General features: G+C 58.1%; 1 protein-coding gene across 2 annotated transcripts in view; it reads right to left on the minus strand.

The window, feature by feature from the left end:
• KCNJ4 (potassium inwardly rectifying channel subfamily J member 4) overlaps nt 1–21,696 on the minus strand; it is a 29,626-nt gene extending 7,930 nt beyond the window's left edge. For both annotated transcript variants that reach the window (XR_007470364.1, XM_049695019.1), the window contains exon 1: nt 20,814–21,696. The gene's annotated coding sequence lies outside the window, so the exon portion shown is untranslated. The remainder of the gene's footprint in view (nt 1–20,813) is intronic.

The raw sequence follows: 21,696 nt of genomic DNA on the forward strand, positions 1-21,696 counted from the left end.
GGGGCCCCAGGAGAGAGATGATGCCGCCCAGGGCCCCAGCGGATGGCAGGGCCGGGGCTGGGCCCGGGCCTGGGTTCCTAGTAACGTTTTGGCCCAGAATTATATAAGGCTGGAAGTTTCTATTTTCTGTTCTATTCTTCTTCCTGATCTAATTGTGCATCTGTGGCAATGTTTATACACTTCCCCGGTTCAGGACAACTTGGTTGCCGCAGCAACCGGTGCGCGCCAACGCTGTAATTTAGAGATCAACAGCTTCAGAGCCTGCCTCTTCCTGGGAGAAACTCCCTCTCTCAGCCCAGGGAGAGTGAACCCTGCCCCCATCTCCTCCCTCCCCTGCGGTCACCCTCTCCTGACTCTGGGTTCTCCTCCCTTTCCCCCTTAAAAGGAGCTCCCTGGATCCCACAGTCCTGGATTGAAGTCCCAGATCCACCATGTAACTTGGGCAAGTTACGTGACTGCTCTGCACCTCAGTTTCCTCATCTGGAAAATGGGACCAGTGAGACCCATCAGTCTAAAAGACCTAACAGGTAATGCGGGTGTGCAGGGCTGGCCCTTAAGAGGTCATGATTTTAACTGGGCTTCCCAGACCCGCTCTGCTACCTCCCCTAGAGTCCCAACAGCCAGGGCTCCAGGTGGGTAGTCCTGAGGGCATTGGGGGCCAGGGGCGCCTTCTAGGCTATAAATGGCTTTCAGAGAGGTCTTCCTTCGCTAAATACATCCCTCTCTGCTTTGTCTCACCATCTTGAATGCATCCATTAGCACCACAGAAGGAACCAGAGCCCGTAGGAAGGGTTTCAAGATCACTGATTTCGAGACCCTCATTTTACATCTGAGGCCAAGGAAGCTCAGAGCTGAAATGAACTCGCTAAGGGTCCCAGAGCAGGTGCGCCAGCCCTGAGCAGTCCCCTCACTTCCACTCCTGGAAGGTCAAGGAGGTGCTCCTGGGAAGAGGAGCTTCCTCTCTGCAGGGGGTTGGGGTAGGACTTCGGGGCTAGGGAAGAGAGGGCACCAGCCCAGCCCTGGCAGGCCCTGGACCCACCAGCCTCAGGTCTGCAGGATAGAGAGGCAGCAGGGACAGAGTGTAGCAACCTGGGCCTCTGGTGGATGAAGACGGTGAGGCCCAGAGAGGGTAAGGGCCCTGTCCAAGGCCAGACAGGAGCCCAGGGTGCTGCGGGGCCCTCGATCTCTGTCCTGACCTTGGGGGTTCATCTGGCGCTGCAGGAGAGGGTTCTTCATGGGGCTCCCCTCACCAGCACTGCCCACTGTTTCCCATCCCTTAGTGGAAGTGCCAGGAGTCTCAGCGAAGCCCCAGGACGAGGCTCTGTACGCCCCTACCCCCTACACTCACACCCTCCACTTCAACACCGCCCCAGCCCCTGCCCTTCCGTCACCCCAATTCCCCATCCCCAGCACCCACGTGTAGCCCAGGGGGCGGGGGGCACAGCTCATCTCCCGGCCCCACGCCTCCTCTCCCGGTCACAGCAACCATTCCCCGAGCCCCTGCCCTGGGCCAGGCCTGGGGCCACCACCGTTGTGCCCACTAGCTCAGGCGGTGCTCAGAAACGTCCACTCCTGGGCCTTTGGGAAAGCTGCCCGCGAGCACAGGTGCTGCCACCAGGTCCGACACTCCACCACGGGCAGCCCATGTGTGGGGCGTCCCCCTGAAGACCCTGGGCTGGTGAGGGCCCAGCCCCTCGTCCTCAGTCACCTGCCCAGATACACCACCACTCCATCCATCACCACAGCCCCTGCACAAGAGCGGGCGGTTCAGCTGCCGGCACCGCACGAGGATGACACAAAGTGAGGGGTACGGAGCTCGGCCAGTGCTCGCGGGTCACAGCTGCCAGGAGACGGCCAGCTTTTCTGTCCCTTGTTTGTCACACGGGGCTTCCTGGCGAAGGCACAAGGACCCAAGGGAAAAGTGTGAAAGAGAAAGGGACAGAGATCATGGGAGAGAGGCGACAGGCATTGATGATTGGGTACCATCTTCCTCCGAATATAGATGTTTTATTAAAAGAGAGAGAGAGAGAGCAAGGGTGCCCTAGCTGTTCAGGTGCCTGTACCATGGCTACAACTAAGTGTACTTTTCTGGAAAAAGGGAGCTGGTCTAATCCGCTTGCACCGAAAGTGCCCTGTGCGCACACACTGGGGAACAGGGTTTCTATGGTGGGGGCCCGGGGGGCCGGGCGCTCTGGCTGCCTTGCTGGGTGACCTGGAACAAGTCCCTCCCCTTCCCAGCCAGGCTCTCCCTCCTTTATTCTAAGAGTGCAGCCTGCAGCGTCTTGCAGGGTGAACGTTCTTTCTTTTTGGGAAATAATGGGGATGGGCGATGCTGGCTGCGTTTTGAAATGTAATGTCCTTTCTCAGCCAAGTGAAGAATCGACAATGCTGTGCAAGTTACCAACTCTTGTTTTTGTTTGTTTTTAATTTTGCTGGCTGTGAACATCTGGATCCTGGACAACTAGGGAAACTGAGGCTGAGAGCAGGGCTGTGGCACATGAGTCAGCGGCTGGCGATGGACACCTGAGCCTCAGGGAGAGAGTGAAGGGGACCAGCAGGGCTGTCAGCTCACTGGCACCATCTCTATCCTGCTCCTTCCTGAGGAGTTAGGGAGGGCTGGACCCTGCCTGCCAGGGGGTCCAGAGAGGCAGGAGGACCACCCCGCACCTGTGTCCTCTTAGGTTTTCCCTATGATATGATGACACCAAATGCCCCCTCCTTGCCCACAGCTCCCTTTGCCGAAAAAAAGCCAATAAAGTGGCAGCAGCCTCAGCAGTTTCCCGCAGCCTGGGAAGGCTGTGCAGGCGAATCTCCCCACGAGCACCCGCCGCCACTCGTGGGAGTCACGGTGGCGTCTGCAGGTGCGTCACGCAGGCCCTCTGGCCCCAGACAGCAGCAGCAGGCGGGCTGGCCTGGCCGCACTCGGCCCCTAGACGGTGGGCGGGAGGGGGCAGAAGCGCACACGTAGGGGGTGCTTAGCCCGCCTGCAGGCCTTCAAGCACCCCACTGATGTTGGGTGGGACAGCAGGGGAGGCGGAGGGACCTGCCGGAGGTCACACAGCTCAGAGTGGGGCCCAGCTGAACCCGTCATCCCTCGGTGGCCGCCCTCAGAGAGGGAACACTCTGGAAGCACCAGCTCTATGCCAGGCGCTGTCTGGTCCCTCTTGCTGAAACATCACTACAACTCTTTGTTAATTTAACAAGTATTTATTAAGCACCTACCACAGCAACAAGCAGGGTTATTATTTCTCTTCCCAGCTGAATAATCACAGGCTGGGGGTGGGGGTGGGGGAGTAGGGACGGGGATGGGGTCACACAGCAGGTGTGGCAAAACCGGGATTCCGACTCAGGCCTGGGTGGGTCCAGGTCCTGGCTCACCCTGGTCCCCAGCCTCTGGCCTTCCCTTCACCTCCCACGATGCCCTGTTCAATCCGGGCCCCCTCACGCCTCTCCCCAGCTCTCCAGCCTCAGCCCAAGCCCCCTCTGTTCTCTGAAGCCTTCCGCGGCTGCACTGCCAGCCGCCAGCCCTGCTTCCTCACAGCCCCTTGACCCTCACTCGGCTTCTTTTCAACTTGATGAAAATGATGTGCTGGTTAAAGCCTCACATTCGGGGCTTTAACCAACACATTAGGCTCCCAGGCTCGGCTCTGTCTACCTCCTAGCATGTCCTCTGTGGACCTCGGTTTCCTCACCTGCAAAATGGAGATGATGCTAACAGTACCTACCTCACCTACGTAATAGAAACATCAGCTAAGGGTTCAACAGGGCATTGCAGGTAAAACACAGTGAATGAGATGAGATGAAGATGATGATAATGATGAAGATGACGGTGTAAGAACACTGGCCTGGGAGACCGGAAACCTGGCTTCAAGTCCTGGCTCCACCACTAACTGCTCCAGCCAGGGGCTCCTTCTCTCCATCTGCAAAATGGGGGACCGTAATTGCTCTCTGGCCAGAGAGCTGGGAAGATGTAATGAAGTAAGAGCCCAGCACAGAGTCTGAAATAAGGCGGGTGATCTGGTGGGCGTTCTTGAGTCTGATGAGTCCCACTCATCCCTGAGTCCCTCTTGGGCCTGAGGGGAGGCTGCCTCTTCTAGCAGACGGCACACCCATGGGGAAATGGGGGCGGCGCAGGGCCAGGGGGTGGGGGGAAGAGAAGATTTCCCTGGAGGAAGTGGAAGGAATTAACAAGACTGCCCCATTTCCCAGCCTTGTGAGGAGCACAGGGCCTGCCCCCAACCCCAGCTCTGACTGAGGCCTCTCGGGCCTGGACTACCTGCTTTGGCGGGGAGGGTCCTTTCATCTCACACACACGGGGATTTGGAGGAGGGAGAGGACTTCAGTGCAGGCAGCTGTGCTCCTCAAAGAGTAAGAGGCGGCTAAGGATGGATCTAGCCATGGGGTTGTCCCATCCTGCCCACGGTCCTCTGCAGGCCCCTGTCCTGCTCCTCAGACCCTGGGAGGTCTGACTACCTTCTCTCGATGAATCTCCAGAGCCCAAATCTTCCCCCTCCCAGGGCAGTGGCTCTGACTCTGGAGTCTCTGTACCACTTTCCAACTGTGTGACTTTGGGCAAGTTACTTAACCTCTCTGGTCCCTGCACGCCTCATCCTTAGGTGGCTCTAAGAGTATTCCTTACCTCATAAGATTATTCTGAGAGGTAAATGGGATCATGCACAGGTGCCCAGCACAGAGTAAGTGGTTGGTAAGTGGTACAAATCACTTCAGAGGCTGAACAGTCCTTCCCTCGATCCCCTCCCCTGGATTTCAGATGTCACGCCCCAGAGCCCACCCTGCACCCATCATGCGGCCCCGTCCAACTTTTCTTCCAACACCAACGCTAGGGAGCAGGTGAGTAAGAGCAGTGGCCTCAGACTCTCACAGAGCTGGGCCGGGAGTGGGCTCAGTCCCGTCTGGCTCCAGCAGGATCCTTGATCTCTAAGCTTCAGTGCCTTCATTTACAAAGGAACCCAGTAATGCCTACCTTGCGGGGTGGTGTCGCGAGGACCAGAAGCAGATTGTCAATCGTCATAAAAGTGCAGGCCACACCGTGGGGGCTCAACAGACTCTCTTCCTCCCCCTCACCTTCTTCTGTACCCCGAAATCCCACTGCATGCGTAGCCCCTCCCCCACTGGCCAGCAGTGTGACACTGCGAAATCCACACAGAGCATTTAGTGTGCATTTGCTCTGTGCGGGCACTGTTCTGAGTGCTTTACGCTGATCAATTCCTGCCATCCTCATCCTGACCTCAGAGGAAGCTTCCGTTTTCATCCCTACTTTATTTATTTTTTAAATTTTTTGGCTTCACCACGTGGCTTGCAGGATCTTAGTTCCCTGACCAGGGATTGAACCTGTGCCCCCTGCTGTCGCATTACGAGTCCTAACCACTGGACCGCCAGGGAATGCCCCATCCCTACTTTAGAAGTAAGATAACCAAGGCACAGAGAGGTTCGGCAACTTGCCAAAGGTCACACAGCTTGTAAGTAGTAAAGTCAGGATTTGGAACCAAGCAGTTTGATGCCAGAGCACATTCATTAGACACTCTGCTCTCCTGCCTCAGAGAAACACGGTTGTATCAAAAGTTTCTTCCACTTAGTAAACATTTATCACGCCTGCCCTCCTTTGTGCCAGGTTCTGTCCAGCAGGTCCTACTGGGAAAGGAGAAACTGGGTCATAGGGCAAGTTGGAGCCAGGAACTGGGTCCCTGATTTGAGGTCCAGACAGAGCCTAGACACACAGGTGACTCTGGGCTCCAGAGGGGCTCTGAGCAGTGTGGGGTGAACTGGCTCTTCCTCCAGCTCTACAACCACCGCACCTCCCAACCACGCAGCCAGCCAGCGAACAGGTTTAGAAAGCAAATTCCCCAGAATGTCCAGGCGGACCTTCCAGTCATGGCCAAATGGCAGGAGCTGGTGGCTGGAGGACAGAAGAGCCACTGCTCCAAGCTGCAGGTATGCCCTGTGCTGCATTGCTGACACCTGGCCCCTGCCCTGATAGGTGGAGGGCTCCCTGCTCCCAAAGAAGCCTCTTCTATTGGCCAGACAGTCCCACCAAAGAGGCCCCCCAGACACCTTTGCCCTCTCCCTATAGGAACTTGAAGGCAAGAGCGGATCCCCGAAGGCTTCTCTCTTCCAGAACAACCTCTGCTCCCTCGCTGGTGGTGGGATTCAACCCCCCACTGCCTTGCTGTGGCTTCTAGGGACCTGCTCTGCTGCGTGCTCATTCCTCGTAGGCGCTCACTCAGTTACTACTGCACACGTGCTGCGGGTCAGGCACAGGTTGTGGACTCACGCAACTTATGCATCGGTTGGGGAGAGATGCTATACACGTAACAAGCATTTGCACAGGTGACAGCCATCAGCTGTGGGGAGCTGCTTGAAGGAAAATTATGGTGTGACGTGAGAGAGAAGAAAAGGGGCCGTAGTTCGATGGGGGTCCCCGAAGGCCTCTTTCAGAAAATGACATTTAAACTGAGACCTGAGTAGTAGGTGGGAGCCAAGACAATCGGGAGAATTGTGTATCTGTGTGGAACATTCCAGAAAGAGAATCTGCAGCAAGGCCAGAGAGCAGGACTGAAGTGAGCAAGAGGGAGGGTCGCCCAGGATGAGGCCCCAGAGGTGAGGGGTGGGCAGGGTTTCAGAATTCATCCTCATGGCTATGGGAAACGGGCAGGTGGTGAGGTTTTGCCTGGTTTGATCTTTTAAACCTTCATGTGACATCTTTAAGACAAATAGGAATAAGCTGTAATATAATAAACCCGTGTGTTCACCACCAGGCTTCAAAAATAAAACGTCCTCAATATGGCCCCCGTGGCACCCCTGCCCTTGTCTGGCCCCAGAGGTCTCTGCTGTCTGATCATGGGGCGCACACTGGAATGAGATGTCAGGATGCTTTGTGGGGCGCCGTGGAAGCTGCAGGCCAGCGACAGGGCTACCGCTGCTGCCCAGGCGGCTGATGACGGTGGCCTGGAGCTGCCAGGGTGGTGGCAGCGTTGCTCATGAGAAGTAAAGAGATTGGGGACACATTCCGGACAGAGAGCTCCCAGGTGTGGCGATGGGCTGGGTGGGGGGTTGGGAAGAGGGGTGTCAGGAATAGGTAATGGTGAGATGCTGAAAGAGGACCAGTTCCTAGGGTGCAGTGGCCTTGGAAGGTCCACATTGGGAAGTCCACGGCATGTCAGCCCCCAAGATCCGGACAGAGCTAGACTCATTCGATCGTGCACACCTGGATGAGGCTGTAAGTTGTAAGAGTGGATGAGATCGCCCAGGCAGGGATGCTGGATGGGAAGAGAAGAGGACCTCAGACCCAGCCCCGAGCATCTCCGGCACGCGGAGGAGAACCTGCCTCGGCAGATGGAGGCCAAGGGGCAGAGGGAGAGGATCAGCAGGACAGCGGGGACCCTGAAGCCAGGAGAAGAGGGAGTTTCAGCAAAGTCGCCCAGTTGGCCCTGACCAGCCCAGACCACCTAGGCTAGTGGCGCCACCTCCTTTTCCCCATTAGGGTGCTCCCTTTCCCTGGCCAGAAAGGGTGAAGACTCCTCATGGGCAGAGGAAAAGGCAAGGTGCTGCGCGGGGTTGGGGGCAGCAGTGGGCAGGAACAGAGGTGACTTCCGCACAGCCCACAGCAGCCCTCCAATCCCAGCTCCACAGCCAGGGGCGGGCGTGATCACTGCCAGCCCCTCTCCCCATTGCCTCATCCTGGGCTTCTCAGCAAACAAGACTCCAGGAGCTGGAGCTGCTGGCCTGGGAAGAGGGTCTCCCAGAGTTTGGGGAGTGGGGGCTGATGCCCCCTCACTCACACAGGATTCCTTGAATTCTCTGCTGGGCTCACAGGCCGAACCTAAGAAGAGGTGTGGGGAGGAGGGGGAGTGGGTCAGGGGGGTCAGAGCCAAGTGCCAGGGCGAATTCAGCCGAGGCCACCCCGGGCAGCTTCGGAGAGCCGTGCGATTGCCTGTGACACTTGTGTGGGCTCCTGGGCCTGCAGACACTCACGCACTCAAGGAGCCAGGCGCCTGGTTTGCCCAGCCCAGACTGGAAGCAGCCCAAACACAATGGCACACCGCGAAGCCAGTGAAAAAACGAGGGGGAGCCCGGTAGGAACCGGTGTAGGTCTTCAAGATGTGTTTTTTTGTTTTGTTTTTTTTTTTGCGCTACGCGGGCCTCTCACTGTTGTGGCCTCTCCCGTTGCGGAGCACAGGCTCCGGACGCGCAGGCTCAGCGGCCATGGCTGACGGGCCCAGCCGCTCCGCGGCGTGTGGGATCTTCCCGGACCGGGGCACGAACCCGTGTCCCCTGCCTCGGCAGGCGGACTCCCAACCACTGCGCCACCAGGGAAGCCCTTCAAGATGTGTTTTTAAGTGAAAGAAGGTAACCATGATGAACACTGAGCCATCATGAGCCATACATATCTACAATCACTGAGCCATCACTGAGCCATACATATCTACCATTTGTATAAAAAAGGAGAGAAAAGAAATTTATAGATACACATCTTTGCTTTTCTGTGCTTGTCTATGGATGGAGACCCAGGAAACTGGTGACACTGGCTGCCTCCGGGGAAGGGAAGCAGGTGCCTGGGGGAGGGGTGGGAGGAAGAATTCTCACTGTATTCCCGTTTGTGTCTTTTTAATTTTAGAACCATATGAATGTATTACCTACAAAAAAAAAAAGACACATAGAAAGTTTTAAAACTAGTGTGTACCTGTGTGTATTTTCTGAGAAGGGTCATGGCATTCATAAGATCCTCAAAACGGACTGTGATCCCAGAAAGCCTGAGAACAAACACTTCACTTTGGTACTGAGTGGCCATGGAAAAATGTCTTAACCTCTCTGAATTGCATCCATAAAAAGGGGAGGAACAACACCCACTTCATAGGCATGTTGCCAAGAAGAACAGTGACAGTGGAGGGTAAGGGGTTATAAACTGCAAAATGCAAAAACCCTTTGTGAAGGGGATGACTTACCGTCCCTCCAGTCCTCTCCGCTGCCCCCTCCAGGGCTCCTCTGAGCCCACGGTCCTCCCAGCAGTTCTGATGGAGGCTGCTGGCTCACCCTTGCCTCCCTCCTCAAGTCCTCCAGGCCTGAGGGCCCCTCTGCGGGTTGCCCCTCTCCCAGCCTCTCTATTCAGAACCCATGCAGTGTCCAGGCTCAGCCTTGACTAAAAATACCACCCGGCCCCAATCGCCCTCCAGAGACAAGCAGATTTGGCACCTGCTCCAGTGTCTGCTGGGCGTCTAAGAGGCATCACAAACCCAGCATAGCCAAGATGGAAGGATCGCCCCTCCCCTGCCTTCCCCATCTTGTCTGTGACCTCCTGGGGGCGCTGCTCAGGCATCACACCTGGGCATCATCCTTCAACCCTCCCCGAACCCAAGAGTCATAATAATGGTATGATAACTAACATTCAGTGTTTACTCTGGGCCAAGCCCTGGCCACTCCTTTGACCCTCATGACACCCTGGAGGTGGGTACTGTTATTTTCGTCCCCACCGGGAGTTCAGGAGCTTCCCCAAGCAGGTGAACCACAGGAATGGGACCTGGACGCGGGCCCCACGCCCAGTCCATCCAGCCTACAGCGCCCTCCCTGCCGCAAGCCACGTCATTGCCGACAACTGCACGGGGTCCTCCCTGAGCCTCCCTGCCTCCACTCCCCAAGTAGTCCGTCTCCACACAGGCTGAGGACCCACGTCACTCCACAGCGTGGAGCTCTCGGCTTCCCACGGTGCTGTCCTGCCCTCCAGTCTCCCCTCTCCACTCCCACCCTGACCCCCGACCCCCGACCACTCGGGCCTTTCTTCTTGCCCCTCCTGGATGAAATCCTCCAAGACTCCACTGCTCACACCTTCCTACCATTCAGGTCTTGACTCAAAGGCTGCCTCCTCCAAGAGGCCCCCCAGGTATTCTCCGTCTGCGTCCTGGTCTTCCTCACAGCATTTATCCAATCCAAACTGATTTCACCCACAATCTCCGCAAGTGCCGGGACCTCAACTCTCTGCTTCACCCCTGAACCCCAGTGCCTGGCACAACGCAGACACTTAATAAACATCCGACGACTGTCAAAGAGACGAGGTAATTTCAGCCTGTCATAATTCCCGTGAAGGACCTAAGCAAGGGTGATGTGACAGAACGTGACCAGGGAGGAGCTATTTTTGTCACCGGAGTTAGGGAGAACCTCTCAGTGGAGGTGGCGTCTGAGTGGAGACCAGAAGGAGATCTTCTGTAGTGCTGGAGCGGGGCAGGACGTCCAGGGCCTCGGGCCTCAGCCTCGCACTCCTACGGAGCACTGGCTTCTCGGCAGGTGTCCCCAGGTGTCCTCCCAGCGGGGCGCCCAGGGTCCTAGGCCCAGAAAAGCAGCTCCAAGGACAGGAGGAGGCAGTGCCGGGGCGGGGTCAGCAGGAGAGGGCGCAGCAGACAGGCCTCGGAAGGGCCAGACCGCGGCAGGAACACTCGTGCTCATCCGCAGCCGTGAGGGACTGGTGCTATCAGAACGCCTACTACGCGCAGGGAAAGAGCTACATGCTCACCCGTCACCTCTGACCATCTGCCAGCCGGCTCCTGAGGCCAGAGACTCGCAGACTCCATTCACTCATTCATTCATTCATCACCCTAAAAACACGCTGAGCTGGACGGGCAGCTGCCCTCCTGCCTAGTGTGTGTCCAACACAGCCCAGTGTCGTCCCTCGGAGGGCACTCCATAAGTCACTGTGGAATGAATGAACACTAACTGAGCACCTGCTGTGTGCTGGGAGAAGAGAAATGAGTCAGACACCACCCTGCTTTGCTGAGCTCCGCAGGTAAGTATGTGAGGAGGGTGGAAAGGATCCTCACGGCCAGAGGGCTTGGAGAGGAGGTGGCCAGAAAGACACGAGGCAAACAGACCCAAAGACAAAGCAGGGCTTGGGGGGGCAGAGAGCGGGACCTAGGCCCCAAGGTGGGGTGGTTGACCAGGAGGCTCGGGGGCCTGGAGCTAAGTGGGCTGCTGGGCAAAGGAAGGAAGGTCTGAGGACAGAAGAGCAGTATCCTGCAATTCTCAGCACTTACGTTCTTAGGAACCAAGCACCCTGGAGAAAAGGAATCTGGACACTCAAGCCTTCTCAGTGTTGCCTCCAGGATTTCTATACAGGGCAGTAAATTTCAGACTTTCTGACCAAGACCCAGAGTAAAAACATATTGTAGGACTTCCCTGGTGGTGCAATGGTTGAGAATCCGCCCACCAGTGCAGGGGACACGGGTTTGAGCCCTGGTCCGGGAAGATCCCACATGCCACGGAGCAACTAAACCCGTGAGCCACAACTACTGAGCCTGTGCTCTAGAGCCCGTGTGCCACAACTACTGAGCCCGCAAGCCACAACTACTGAAGCCCACGCACCTAGAGCCCGTGCTCCGCAACAAGAGAAGCCACCGCAATGAGAAGCCAGCGCACTGCAACGAAGAGTAACCCCAGCTCACTGCAACCAGGGAAAGCCCGCGCGCATCAATGAAGACCCAACGCAGCCACGAATAAATAAATAAATCTATATATTAAAAAAAAACATATTTTACATTGCTACTCATCATACAATACAGTCCATATATTTTAAGAGATGAAACAAGAGCATCATTAAATAATACCCTCATTACATACAAGTGCTTGAAATTTTCTTTTTTTTAATTTTTATAAATTTATTTATTTTATTTATATTTGGCTGTGTTGGGTCTTTGTTGCTGTGTGCAGGCTTTCTCTACTTGTGGCTCGTGGGCTCTAGAGCGCAGGCTCAGCAGTTGTGGCGCACGGGCTCAGCTGCTCCGCGGCATGTGGGATCCTCCCGGACCAGGGCTCGAACCTGTGCCCCCTGCATTGGCAGGCGGATTCTTAACCACTGCGCCACCAGGGAAGTCCCTGAAATTTTCTTTTTTTAAAAATTAATTTAGTTTATTTTATTTATTTTTGGCTGCATTGGGTCTTCGTTGCTGCACGCAGGCTTTTCTCTAGTTGCAGCGAGTGGGGGCTACTCTTCATTGCGGTGCGCAGGCTTATTGCTGTGGCTTCTCTTGTTGCGGAGCATGGACTCTAGGCGCACTGGTTTCAGTAGCTGTGGCACACGGGCTCAGTAGTTGTGGCTCGCGGGCTCTAGAGCACGGGCTCAGTAGTTGTGGCACACGGGCTTCGTTGCTCCGCGGCATGTGGGATCTTCCCAGACCAGGGATCGAACCTGTGTCTCCTGCATTGGCAGGCGGATTCTTAACCACTGTGCCACCACGGAAGCCCGAAATTTTCTTTTTTATTTCATTAAAAAAAAAAAAGCGTAAGTAGTGGACTCAACTAACTCAATTTCACAACCACTAATGGGTCAGGACCTGCATGCAGTTTGAAAAGCACTGGCCTTCGGGGTGCTTAGGAGCTGTGAATGGGTTGAGATGGGATCTAGGGCTTATCATGAAGCTGCAACTGACCATTCTTGGATCATGGGTTTTGGGGGCACACAACTGTGGGGAGAGTTGTTGGAAGTCAAGGGGGAGTATGTGGAACAGTCTGTTAGACCCTTAGGGTCACAGGACCTCTGCACTGCGGTCCAAACAACAGGGACTCTGGGTTCTGGGTCCAATCCCTTCCCTGGCCCTGTATTAGAACCCACTGCTATCCCCCTAACAGATGCCATTCAGCAGTTGCTTGCCCACCTCCCATGACAGGGAGCTCACCCCCTCCTCAGGCAGCTCCCTAGAGTGTGGGGAGTGAGGCTCTGCCGCGCTATTAATGCAGCTGGTGACTGTAAGTCCTTCCCATGGCTGCCTTGTCTGTTCTCTCTGACCCCTGGCCTGTCATCTCAGGGACCCGGGCCAGCTCCAGCACGAGGCCATGGCCTGCTCTCTGCCCCACTTGGTTCCCTCTCCTCCCTGTGGCCCGGCTCCTGCCCCATGGCTAGGGGGTGGCCCTGGAGCCCAGCCAGAGAGAGGCTCTTTCCAAGGTCAGGTGGCCTCAGGATCTGCAGCTGCACAGCCTGGCGCTGGTGCTCAGCCAGGCCTGCCCCCACCCAAGCAGGTCTGGAGGGCTCAGCACAGAGGTCAGGTGCTGACACTCAACACAGCCAGAGGAGCTGTGTCTGAAGGTGACGACCGGGGACCTGGAAGTCTGCCAAGAGTGGCCACTGAGGGGTCAGGACACAAAGAAGCTCATGTCTACAACAGGCCATGTTATACTGCCAGGCTCAAGAGATCTTCCCAGCAACCCGCAGATGCAGAGGCACAAGCCCACCCTATGGGTCAGGGGATGGAGGCTCAGAGAGGTCAAAAGGCTGCCTAAGGTCACACAGCCAACTCAGGGGTGGAGTTGGACTTGAACCCAGACTTTCTGTTTCTCATCCACAGGCCTCAGCGGGGACTACTGAGGCCAGAAGAAAGAAGCCTTGGGGGGACAGGCTAGATTCCTCAGACCCCAGAGTGCAGAGCCAAGGCCAAAGTGGGGGGCAGGTCTCAATTAGCAGAATCCTCTAGACACAAGCGGGCTGCCCCGGGAGATGGTGAGCTCCCCCTCAAAAGGGTGTGAGGGGCTCTGATGCCCATGTGTCAGAGTGACTGCAGCCTCGTCTGCCCCCGGTTCACGTCACCCACAGCCAGGGCCCCTCTAGCTCTGTGCCTGCCACCTCCCCTGTATGGCCTCATGGAGTTCTCCCATTGCTGACCCCTATTCCATCTGTCCCCAGGCTGAGTGGCACCTTAACTCTTCGGGCGGGGGGGGAGGTGGCGGGCTAGACTTCTCAGGCCTACAGTGGGAGAGGGGAGGCTCCTTCAGGGAGTTTGGGGTCGGGGTCGGCGAGGAGCTGCAGGGCGGTGGTGGGGTGTCCCAGAGGCCAGTAAAGCTTGGTGCCGGTTCTGCCACCAAGGCGAGCTTGGGCAAACTCCCCTCCCCAGGCCTCAATCTCCCCATCAGTAAAATGGGATCAGCCCCTCACTGTGAATGGACCCCCTCCTCCCCGGCCTAGCTAAGGTCCCCTCCCATCCTCGCTGCCCAGGTGGAGCTGGGATGGGCTCCGAGAACAGGTGGGGCAGCAAAAGGAAGAAGCCAGACACTTCCCCCCACCATCACCACAGGTAGCCCCTGTTTCACAGAGGAGCAAAGCGAGGTTCCCAGGGGGATGGGGACCTGGTTAATGTCACTCGGGATAAGTGAGTGATCCAATCCCAGGCCTGTCTTCCTCGCTCAGCTGCACCCACTGTGACAAGGGACTGCTGCCCCTGCCCCTCTCTCCAACCTAGGGGTTTCCCCAGGAGATCAGCTCATTCCCTGCATAGATACAAGGAGTGTCTGAGGGAGACAGAGGTGTCGGCAGCCCTGGAAGAGGGGAGGCAAAGGAATCAGAAGGAGCCCCGAGCTCTGGTCCAGCCCCAGCTCTGTCACCATCACTGTGTGACCTTGGGCAAATCACTGTGGTCTCTGGGCTCCATTGCTCCATCTCCCAGCAGAGTGCTAGAGAAAAAGCAGACACAGGAGCAGACCAGCACTGCAGGGTAAAGGTGGGGAGAGTGGCCTCCTTCATCCGAGACCAGGGGCTGTTTCTGCGCAGCTGTACCCACGCCCCACCGCATCTCCCCCCTGCCCTTCTGAAGCCCCCCCCGCAAGGCCCACCCAAGCAGGTCTAGACCCAGGCTGCCGGCTGATAGGTCACCATGGCAACGCCAACTCCCTACACAGCACCAGCTGGGGTCTGGACCACCAAGGACCACCTTCCTTGGTAGCCCCTCTCCTTGACCTGCCAATGCTCCTCATGGGCACCTCCCCCTGCTTACAGGCCAGATGTTCCGGCATCTGGCAGTAGGGCTGGTCAACGACTGACCAGGTAGCCACAGGCAGGACTGGGGGAACTGGCGCAGGGTGAGGAAGGGGAGCCCCAGGCTGGACGGGATGCCCCCTCCCTCCCTCAGAGGCCAAATGGAGGGTCGCAGAATGGCTAGAACTGGGACTGGGTGCATTCCCAGCGGGACAAACAACATGTGGCTCTTTCTACCCGTTGGACCTGGGGCAAACCCTTGCTTCTCATTGAGCCTCAGTTTTCTCACCTGAAAAGTGGGAGTGACGGCCTTCAGAGGGTGGCGGGGAGGTTTAAGTGAGGTCATGAATATAAAGTCCAGCGTAAAGCCTGGTACATTGGACCTTGTCCTCTTCCTGCAGCTGGACCTCTAGGAAAACCTTTGTCACCCCAGCAGCCAAGCAATAGCACCATCTATCCGAGCAGTTCGCGTGTATGAGATGTGAGTGAGCGGATGTGAGTGTGTGCAAGTGTGTGAGAGAAAGCGTGTGTGATAGTGGGCCAGAGAGTGTGCGAGCTGGAGGGGGTGTGTGTATTGGGAGGAGGTGAGGCAGGGGGGTGCATGCGCCGGGGGCCACGGGGGCCGCACCCCAGCATTCCTCCCACCCATTTGCCTGGCCCGTGTGTCCTGAAAAGGAACAGAGGTCTTAGAACCAGGTGAAACCCATCAGTTCAAATTGAGTCCAGTCACTTTCCATTTGTGTCCAGCTGGTCCCTCCCCCTCGCTGAACCTCAGTTTCCCCTTCTGTGAACAGAGGGACCCACCAATGCCCCAAGTCAGGTTCAACACAGGGACCAGATGACGGGCCGCAGGGGCAGAACTGGCCCCGGCCTTTGGGAATGGGGGGCTGAGACCCGGAGCAAGCTGGAGCGTGAGCTCCCCTGTCCCCCGGCTGCACCCCACCCACCACCCCGTCAGGCCCGTGTGCGCGCCTGCAGGAGCGCGCGTGTGTGACTCAAGGTCTATTCATAGCTGAGCTCCACCAGCTGCAGCGTCACAAGCAGAGGGGCCTCAGCCCATATTATTATTTCAATTACCATCTGAATTAAAAGTTTGAGCAGCGATCAGCCCACGTAGCGAGGAGAAGAGGGAGCAGGAGAAAAATAAAGATGAAAAGGAGAAGAAGGGCTGTGCTCGGAGATCCCCCCGCACCCCAAGGAGGACTGAGTCGCTGAGGAGGCTTAAAGGTTATGCCAACCCCCAGGATTCCTGCCCGCCCTTCTCCCAGGGCCCAGGGTCCTCACGGGAATGGGAGGAGCGCTTTGAGAGACAGCCCAACGGCAGCCACTTTGTAGAAATAGATCATTTAGTCCAGATTCTTGACCACGCGGATGGGCGTACTAAGCTCAGAGAGGGTGAGGAACTGACCTAAGGTCACACAGGGAGCCACACCCAAGGCTGCTGGCTCCAAGACCCTCTCTTGCCAGACAGGTCCCATCTACAGTTCCTCTTGACCTCACAGGCTGTATGACACTGACATCTGTGGATGGCCCTGGGGCAGGACCAGGGAGGACAGAGGTGGACCTGCTATCCCTGCTGGTTTCTCTTCCTGCTTCCTTCTCCCTGCTCCCAAGGCTGGCTCCCTTACCCACGGCCCTAGCCTAGAGCCAGCACTCTCAGCCCTCTGCCAAAGCAGCCAGCAGTCTGCACTCCCAGTCCCAGACCTCCCTCCACCATCAGCCCAAAGGCCCCTCCCTGCCCACTGGCGCAGGGGACAGAGCCCTGGCTCATATCTAACTCTCCAGTCAGCTTTGGGCAGGCCATTCTTTGTCTCTGAGCCTCAGTCTTCCCCTTTGTAAAACGAGTTCTCCCCTTGGGCGCATGTCTATTTCTATGTCTTCAGAACAGAGCCCCCATGGGATCTCTGAGGGGGTGTCATGCTCTGGGGCGACGCACCACCTCCTGCCAAGCCCCATCCCAGGGGAGGGACAACGTTTTCCACTCTTTCCTCAAGGAAGTCCCAGGGACAGCCCAGGAGAATCAGACTCAGGCCCGGACTCAGACCCAGGTTCCTCCACTTCCCTGCTGTGCGACCTTGGACAAATCACAGAGACTCTCTGAGCCATGGCTCCCCCATCTATAACACGGGGACCTCAGTTCGACATTGTGGGGTTGCTGGGAGGGTTAAATGAGAAGGAATTTACAAAAGCTCCGAGCCCAATGCCTGGCACGACGACGTGAGTTTCCTTACTGGGAAGCCGGTAAGTGATGGGCGCTGCTTCCCGGCTCCTCCTGGGGGTATTGAAGACTCTCGCGATTTTGAAGGTGGGGATGCTATTCAACCTCCCCCATAAAGCAGGAGTCACCAGGGCAGATCGCTGGCAGGCACTCAGTCGGCTCTGCTTGAATAGCTCTGGGAATAAGGAGCTCACTACTTCACAAAACAGCCACAGATGCACCTCCAGCTCTGGGAACCTTCTGGAAGGGGCCATAATCTTCCATCTGAACCCCAAATCCAGCCTTTCCCTGACTGGGACTGCCTGAAACCGGCTTGAAAATGAGCCTGAAAGAGAGCTCTTCAAATAGACCAAGTGAGGGATGGGAATAATGGCCAGGGACGGTGAGGATGGGGCAGCCAGGCAGCAGGAAGGGAACAGGGAGGGGGCCAAAGAGAGAACTGGGCCCTCAAAACTCCCGGGTCCTGTCCGGGCTGGCCACAGTCTTCCACAGGAGGTGTGTGTATCTGCCTGTCTCTCTGTCTACTTCCAGGCAGGGCTGGGAGCCAGGAGCCCTGGGTTCAGGCCCCAGCTCTTCTTCTTCCACCCCCAAACCATCAGCGTGACCTTGGCGGGGCGGGGGTGGGGGGTCCACTTCCCTCCCTGGGCTTCGGTTTCCACTTTCGTAAAATAAGGGCATCAGACCAGTGATTTAAGTGCCAAGCCTTCTGTCTGAACTGAAACGCTCTCCTGCCAATGGCTGTGTCAGCCTGCCCCCCACCTCCAGCCCAGCGTGCCGGGAGCCGTGGGGCCCCTCAGTGTCCGGTTTCATGCCAGAGACCCTGTCTCTTCCCCCGTCCCCCTCTTTCATGTCTAGTACCTCTTTCACATCTAGGGCTTTTGAGGGTTCTATCACCCCATTTTACAGGCGAGGAGATGGAGGCATAAGGAGGTAAAGTCACTTGCTCAAGGTCACAGAGAGCCACTCAAAATTCAGGCCTCCTCCCCTGTGCCCAGGACAGCGGCGGGACTCAAGGGCATCTTTTTTCAGGAGAGTCATCAAGATCTTGAATGGCCAACAGTTCTCGATACAGATGTAGGCTCTGCACGGGGTGAGGGTGAGGGGGCTGCCCGAGGTCACACAGCAGAGCAATGACAGATCGGGGTCCTGAACCCAGGCTCCCCGCCTCCCAGGCCTCGCCTAGCCCGGGGGACAGCAACACGGCCTGACCTGCCCTGCCCTGGGATCTCCGAGATTAGAGCCCTTGTTCTGCCTCGAGGCCCTGCCTGGCTGCTCCCGGAAGCCCCCAACACCTGGGACTGAGGGGGAAGAGTGAGCAGGAAGACAGGAAAGAAAGTTGAGGGTTGGCCGCTTGCCCCCCAGCCCTCTGTCCCTCCCTCTCCTTCTCTCCTCGTGCAAGGGGAGCGGTGGTGATGTAATGCACTCGGCTTTGGTCCCGATGCCAATCTCAGAAGAGAGACGACAGATTGCGTGAGCCAAATTTGGCATCCTAGGGGGAGAGGCATGAAAAGTGGAGATGTGGAGGAGAGGAGCGAGGAGCCTGGGGAGGCGCAGGAGAAGGCCCCCTGCCCAGCAGACCCCGGAATGCCTCCCTCCTTCGATGCCGGCCCCCACCTCCTCCCCAGCCCACCTGGCCTCGGGGCCTCCCATCCTCACTCTGCGAGGCCGGCCTGGCTGCTGCTGGGACCCTCCAGGCCTGGTGCTGCCAGTCCTGCCCCCCCGACACACCGCTCCAGCTCCATTTCCCACCGCCGCTAGTCTCCTGGTTACCATGTTGCTGGTTGTCATGTCGCTTACATGTCCTCGTGACTCAGTGGTCCCCGCAGAGGGGCCCCCTCCTCCTCACACCCCCCTCAGCACACGCCCCCGCCTCCCCCAGATCCACATTAAGAACCAGCCCGCCCTGTAAGCCTACACTGTTCCTCCTCCCCTTCCCTCCTAGATCCTAAGCTAAGAAATTTTTTCACGGCATCTCCTAAAGCTACTTTATTCTCTGCTCCGCAAATGTCTGTTAAGAACCTACTGTGCTCCAGGCTTGTGTCAGCTGCTTCCAGAGACCTCACGTGGTCTGTAAATCACCTGGCAACCCAATGAAGTCAGTACCAGCATCCCCACTCTCCAGCTGAAGAAACTGAGGCTCAGAGAGGTCAGGCCAGCTGCCTAAGGTCACCCAGCAGAAATTCAAGGCCAGCTTTGTCTGCTCCCCGTCACCCCAACACTTTTTATGGCAGAGGAGCTTCTCTTTCAAGGGTAACCCAAAGGTTCCTGAGGAATAGCTCCCAAGCCCCAGCTCCCCCCTCTAATTCTGGGTACCCCCTTCTTGGTCAGCCTTATTTCAGGCCATATTCCCCTCTCCCCATTAGCTGTGCATCTTTCCAAAGGTAAGATGAGTCCTTACTCCCATGTGTTCAGCGCTTCCCCAGCCTGAACAGCCCTCAGCTCATCTGAGCGCAGGTGCCCCCTCCTCCCCTTGGAGGTCAGTGGGACAGGGAAGAGTGTCCTCATTCCACAGATATGGAAGTTGAGGGTCAGGGAGGAGAGTGACTTGTCCACCGTGCTGGTTCCTCAGCTAGCTGAGCTGATTTCTAGAAGCCTAAATGGAGGATATACAAGGCCCACTGCCCAGCGTGGAAAACCCCAGAAAGAGCCCATCCTCCCAGTGGAGAACAGAGTAGAATATTCTAGGTTCAGCCCTCCAGACTCCCATTCGGCTGTGGGTCAGCTCGACGGCCAACAGCCTTTGCTCCTGCCATGTTGCACCTCAGCCCGTATCCTACCACCATCTTCGACGTTTTGTTCCCCTCATCCCAGGCCGAGCCAGGACCACCGTTTGGCTCTCAGGCCCCCCAAATCCTGCCAACAGCTCCAAAAAGCCCCAAAGCCCTGGAGGTCACAAGACTGGATGTGGGGGAGAAGCAGAACAGACATTTTACACACACACACACACACACACACACACACACACACACACACACACACACACACAGGTCTGGCTCCTCTCTGGGCCTTGCATGCGTGGCTCTTAGGCCTCCCTCCCTCAGCTCCCCGTTCCCTCAACCTGCTTCTTGACATCCTACTTCTCTTGAGGGCCTCACCTGCCAACTCAGCCAGGCCACCCTCCACCTGTTTCTCCCCCTCCCCCACCCTCTCCCCATCCCAGAGCCTAGGCTCTAGGGGCAAAAGTGTCATGTAGATGCTGGTCGGGGGACACTGCGCACCGGCACGGTTGCAGGGAAGTTTCCCTACTCCAGGGCTCGTTCAGACCTCTCTTTCCCTGGGGTTCTCTGTCTGGGAAGGGAAAAGCAGTCTTGCCTCTCTGCACAGCCTGTTTCCACCACTGTGAAATGTGAACTGCCTTCTTCTCTGGATACCTGTCCACCAACCCTAGGGTATTGGGGTCCAAAGCAGGTGCTCAAAACATGAGAAGTGGGATTTTGTTGTCAGGGCCATTTGCAAACAGGCCGCAGTTGGGGAGGTGGAAAGGAGACACAAGTCACCTGCCTTGAAACTCCTCCAACCCAGTGTGACAGCTGGGGGTGGGTAGAGGCAGGGAAAGGTCATGGCCGGGGCAGAAGGTCAAGGCCCCTTTCACTCACCTCTACCCCCCTTCCTGGCAGAAACCCAGATCTCAACGCTCCCGACGACGACGACGACGACGGACAGAGGACAGAGCTCACCAGGTCCCGGGGAGTCGCCTGACCGCGCTGAACGCACGCCTGGCCGCGGGAATCCGGGTCAGGGATAAGGTGCTGAGCGGGCGGGGACCGAGCCGCCAGGCCCTGGGACACACAGACACGCACGCGGCCGGACAGACGACGGACAGCGCCAGCGGCGAGCGCGGGCCCGGCTTACCGCGGGGCGCAGGGTCCGAAGAGTCTCCGGGAGGCGGCGAACGGGCGCTACATCCCAGGCGCAGTCGGGCGGGCGGCGTCCCGGGCGGGGAGAAGGGTGTCCCGGCGCCCACTCCCCGCGAACTCGGTGGGCCGGCCCCGCCCCCCCTCCCCGGCTGCCTGTGGGTCTGTCCGTCGGTCCCCGGGTCTCGCGGTCTCCGGGCCGTCCCGCGCCGCTCCCCGCGGGCCGCCCAACTTTCAGCGCTGCCCCGCGCCGCGCCCTCGGCGCCGCCTCGGCTTCAGCATCGTCGGGCCCCGGGCCGGGGCTCAGAGCGCGAGGGTCCGGGGACCCATGGCGCTGGCGCCCCCCGCCCCCGCCGCAGGCTCCTTCCCTCCGCCGCCCCCACTGTTCTCTCGCTGTCACTCCGCGCTGTCCCCCGCCCTGCGCTCCACTCCCTGCCCCGCTGCGCTCGCCTCTGGCCCCGAGACCCCCGCGGCCGGCCAGCCCCGGCTCTGCCGCCACCTCCCCCGCCGCGCCCTCGGCTCTCTGTTTCTCCCGGTCTCCCCTGCCCCAGTCGGTCTCTCGGTCTCTCCCTGCGGGTCCCTGTCTTCGTCTCCGTCGCCTTCCCAGTCTGTCCCCTGCCTTCCTCTACCCCTGCCCTGTCTCTCCCCTGCGCGTCTCTGTCTCGCTCCGGTCCCTGCCTCTGTCTCTCTCCCTCCCTCCCACTCTCGGTGCGGCCCCCGCGGTCTCGGACCCAGGCCCCCGCCTCTGCCGCGTCCCCGGCTTGCCCGGGAGCCCGAGCTCCCGCCGCCCGCGGCGCGCCGAGAACTCCCAACTCGCGGCACGCCGCCCGGCTTTGCGAGACTTTCGCCCCTCCTCACACGTGACCCGCGCCCCACTGCGG

The sequence above is a fragment of the Orcinus orca genome, chromosome 11, assembly GCF_937001465.1.
Source record: "Orcinus orca chromosome 11, mOrcOrc1.1, whole genome shotgun sequence".
NCBI lineage: Eukaryota > Metazoa > Chordata > Mammalia > Artiodactyla > Delphinidae > Orcinus > Orcinus orca.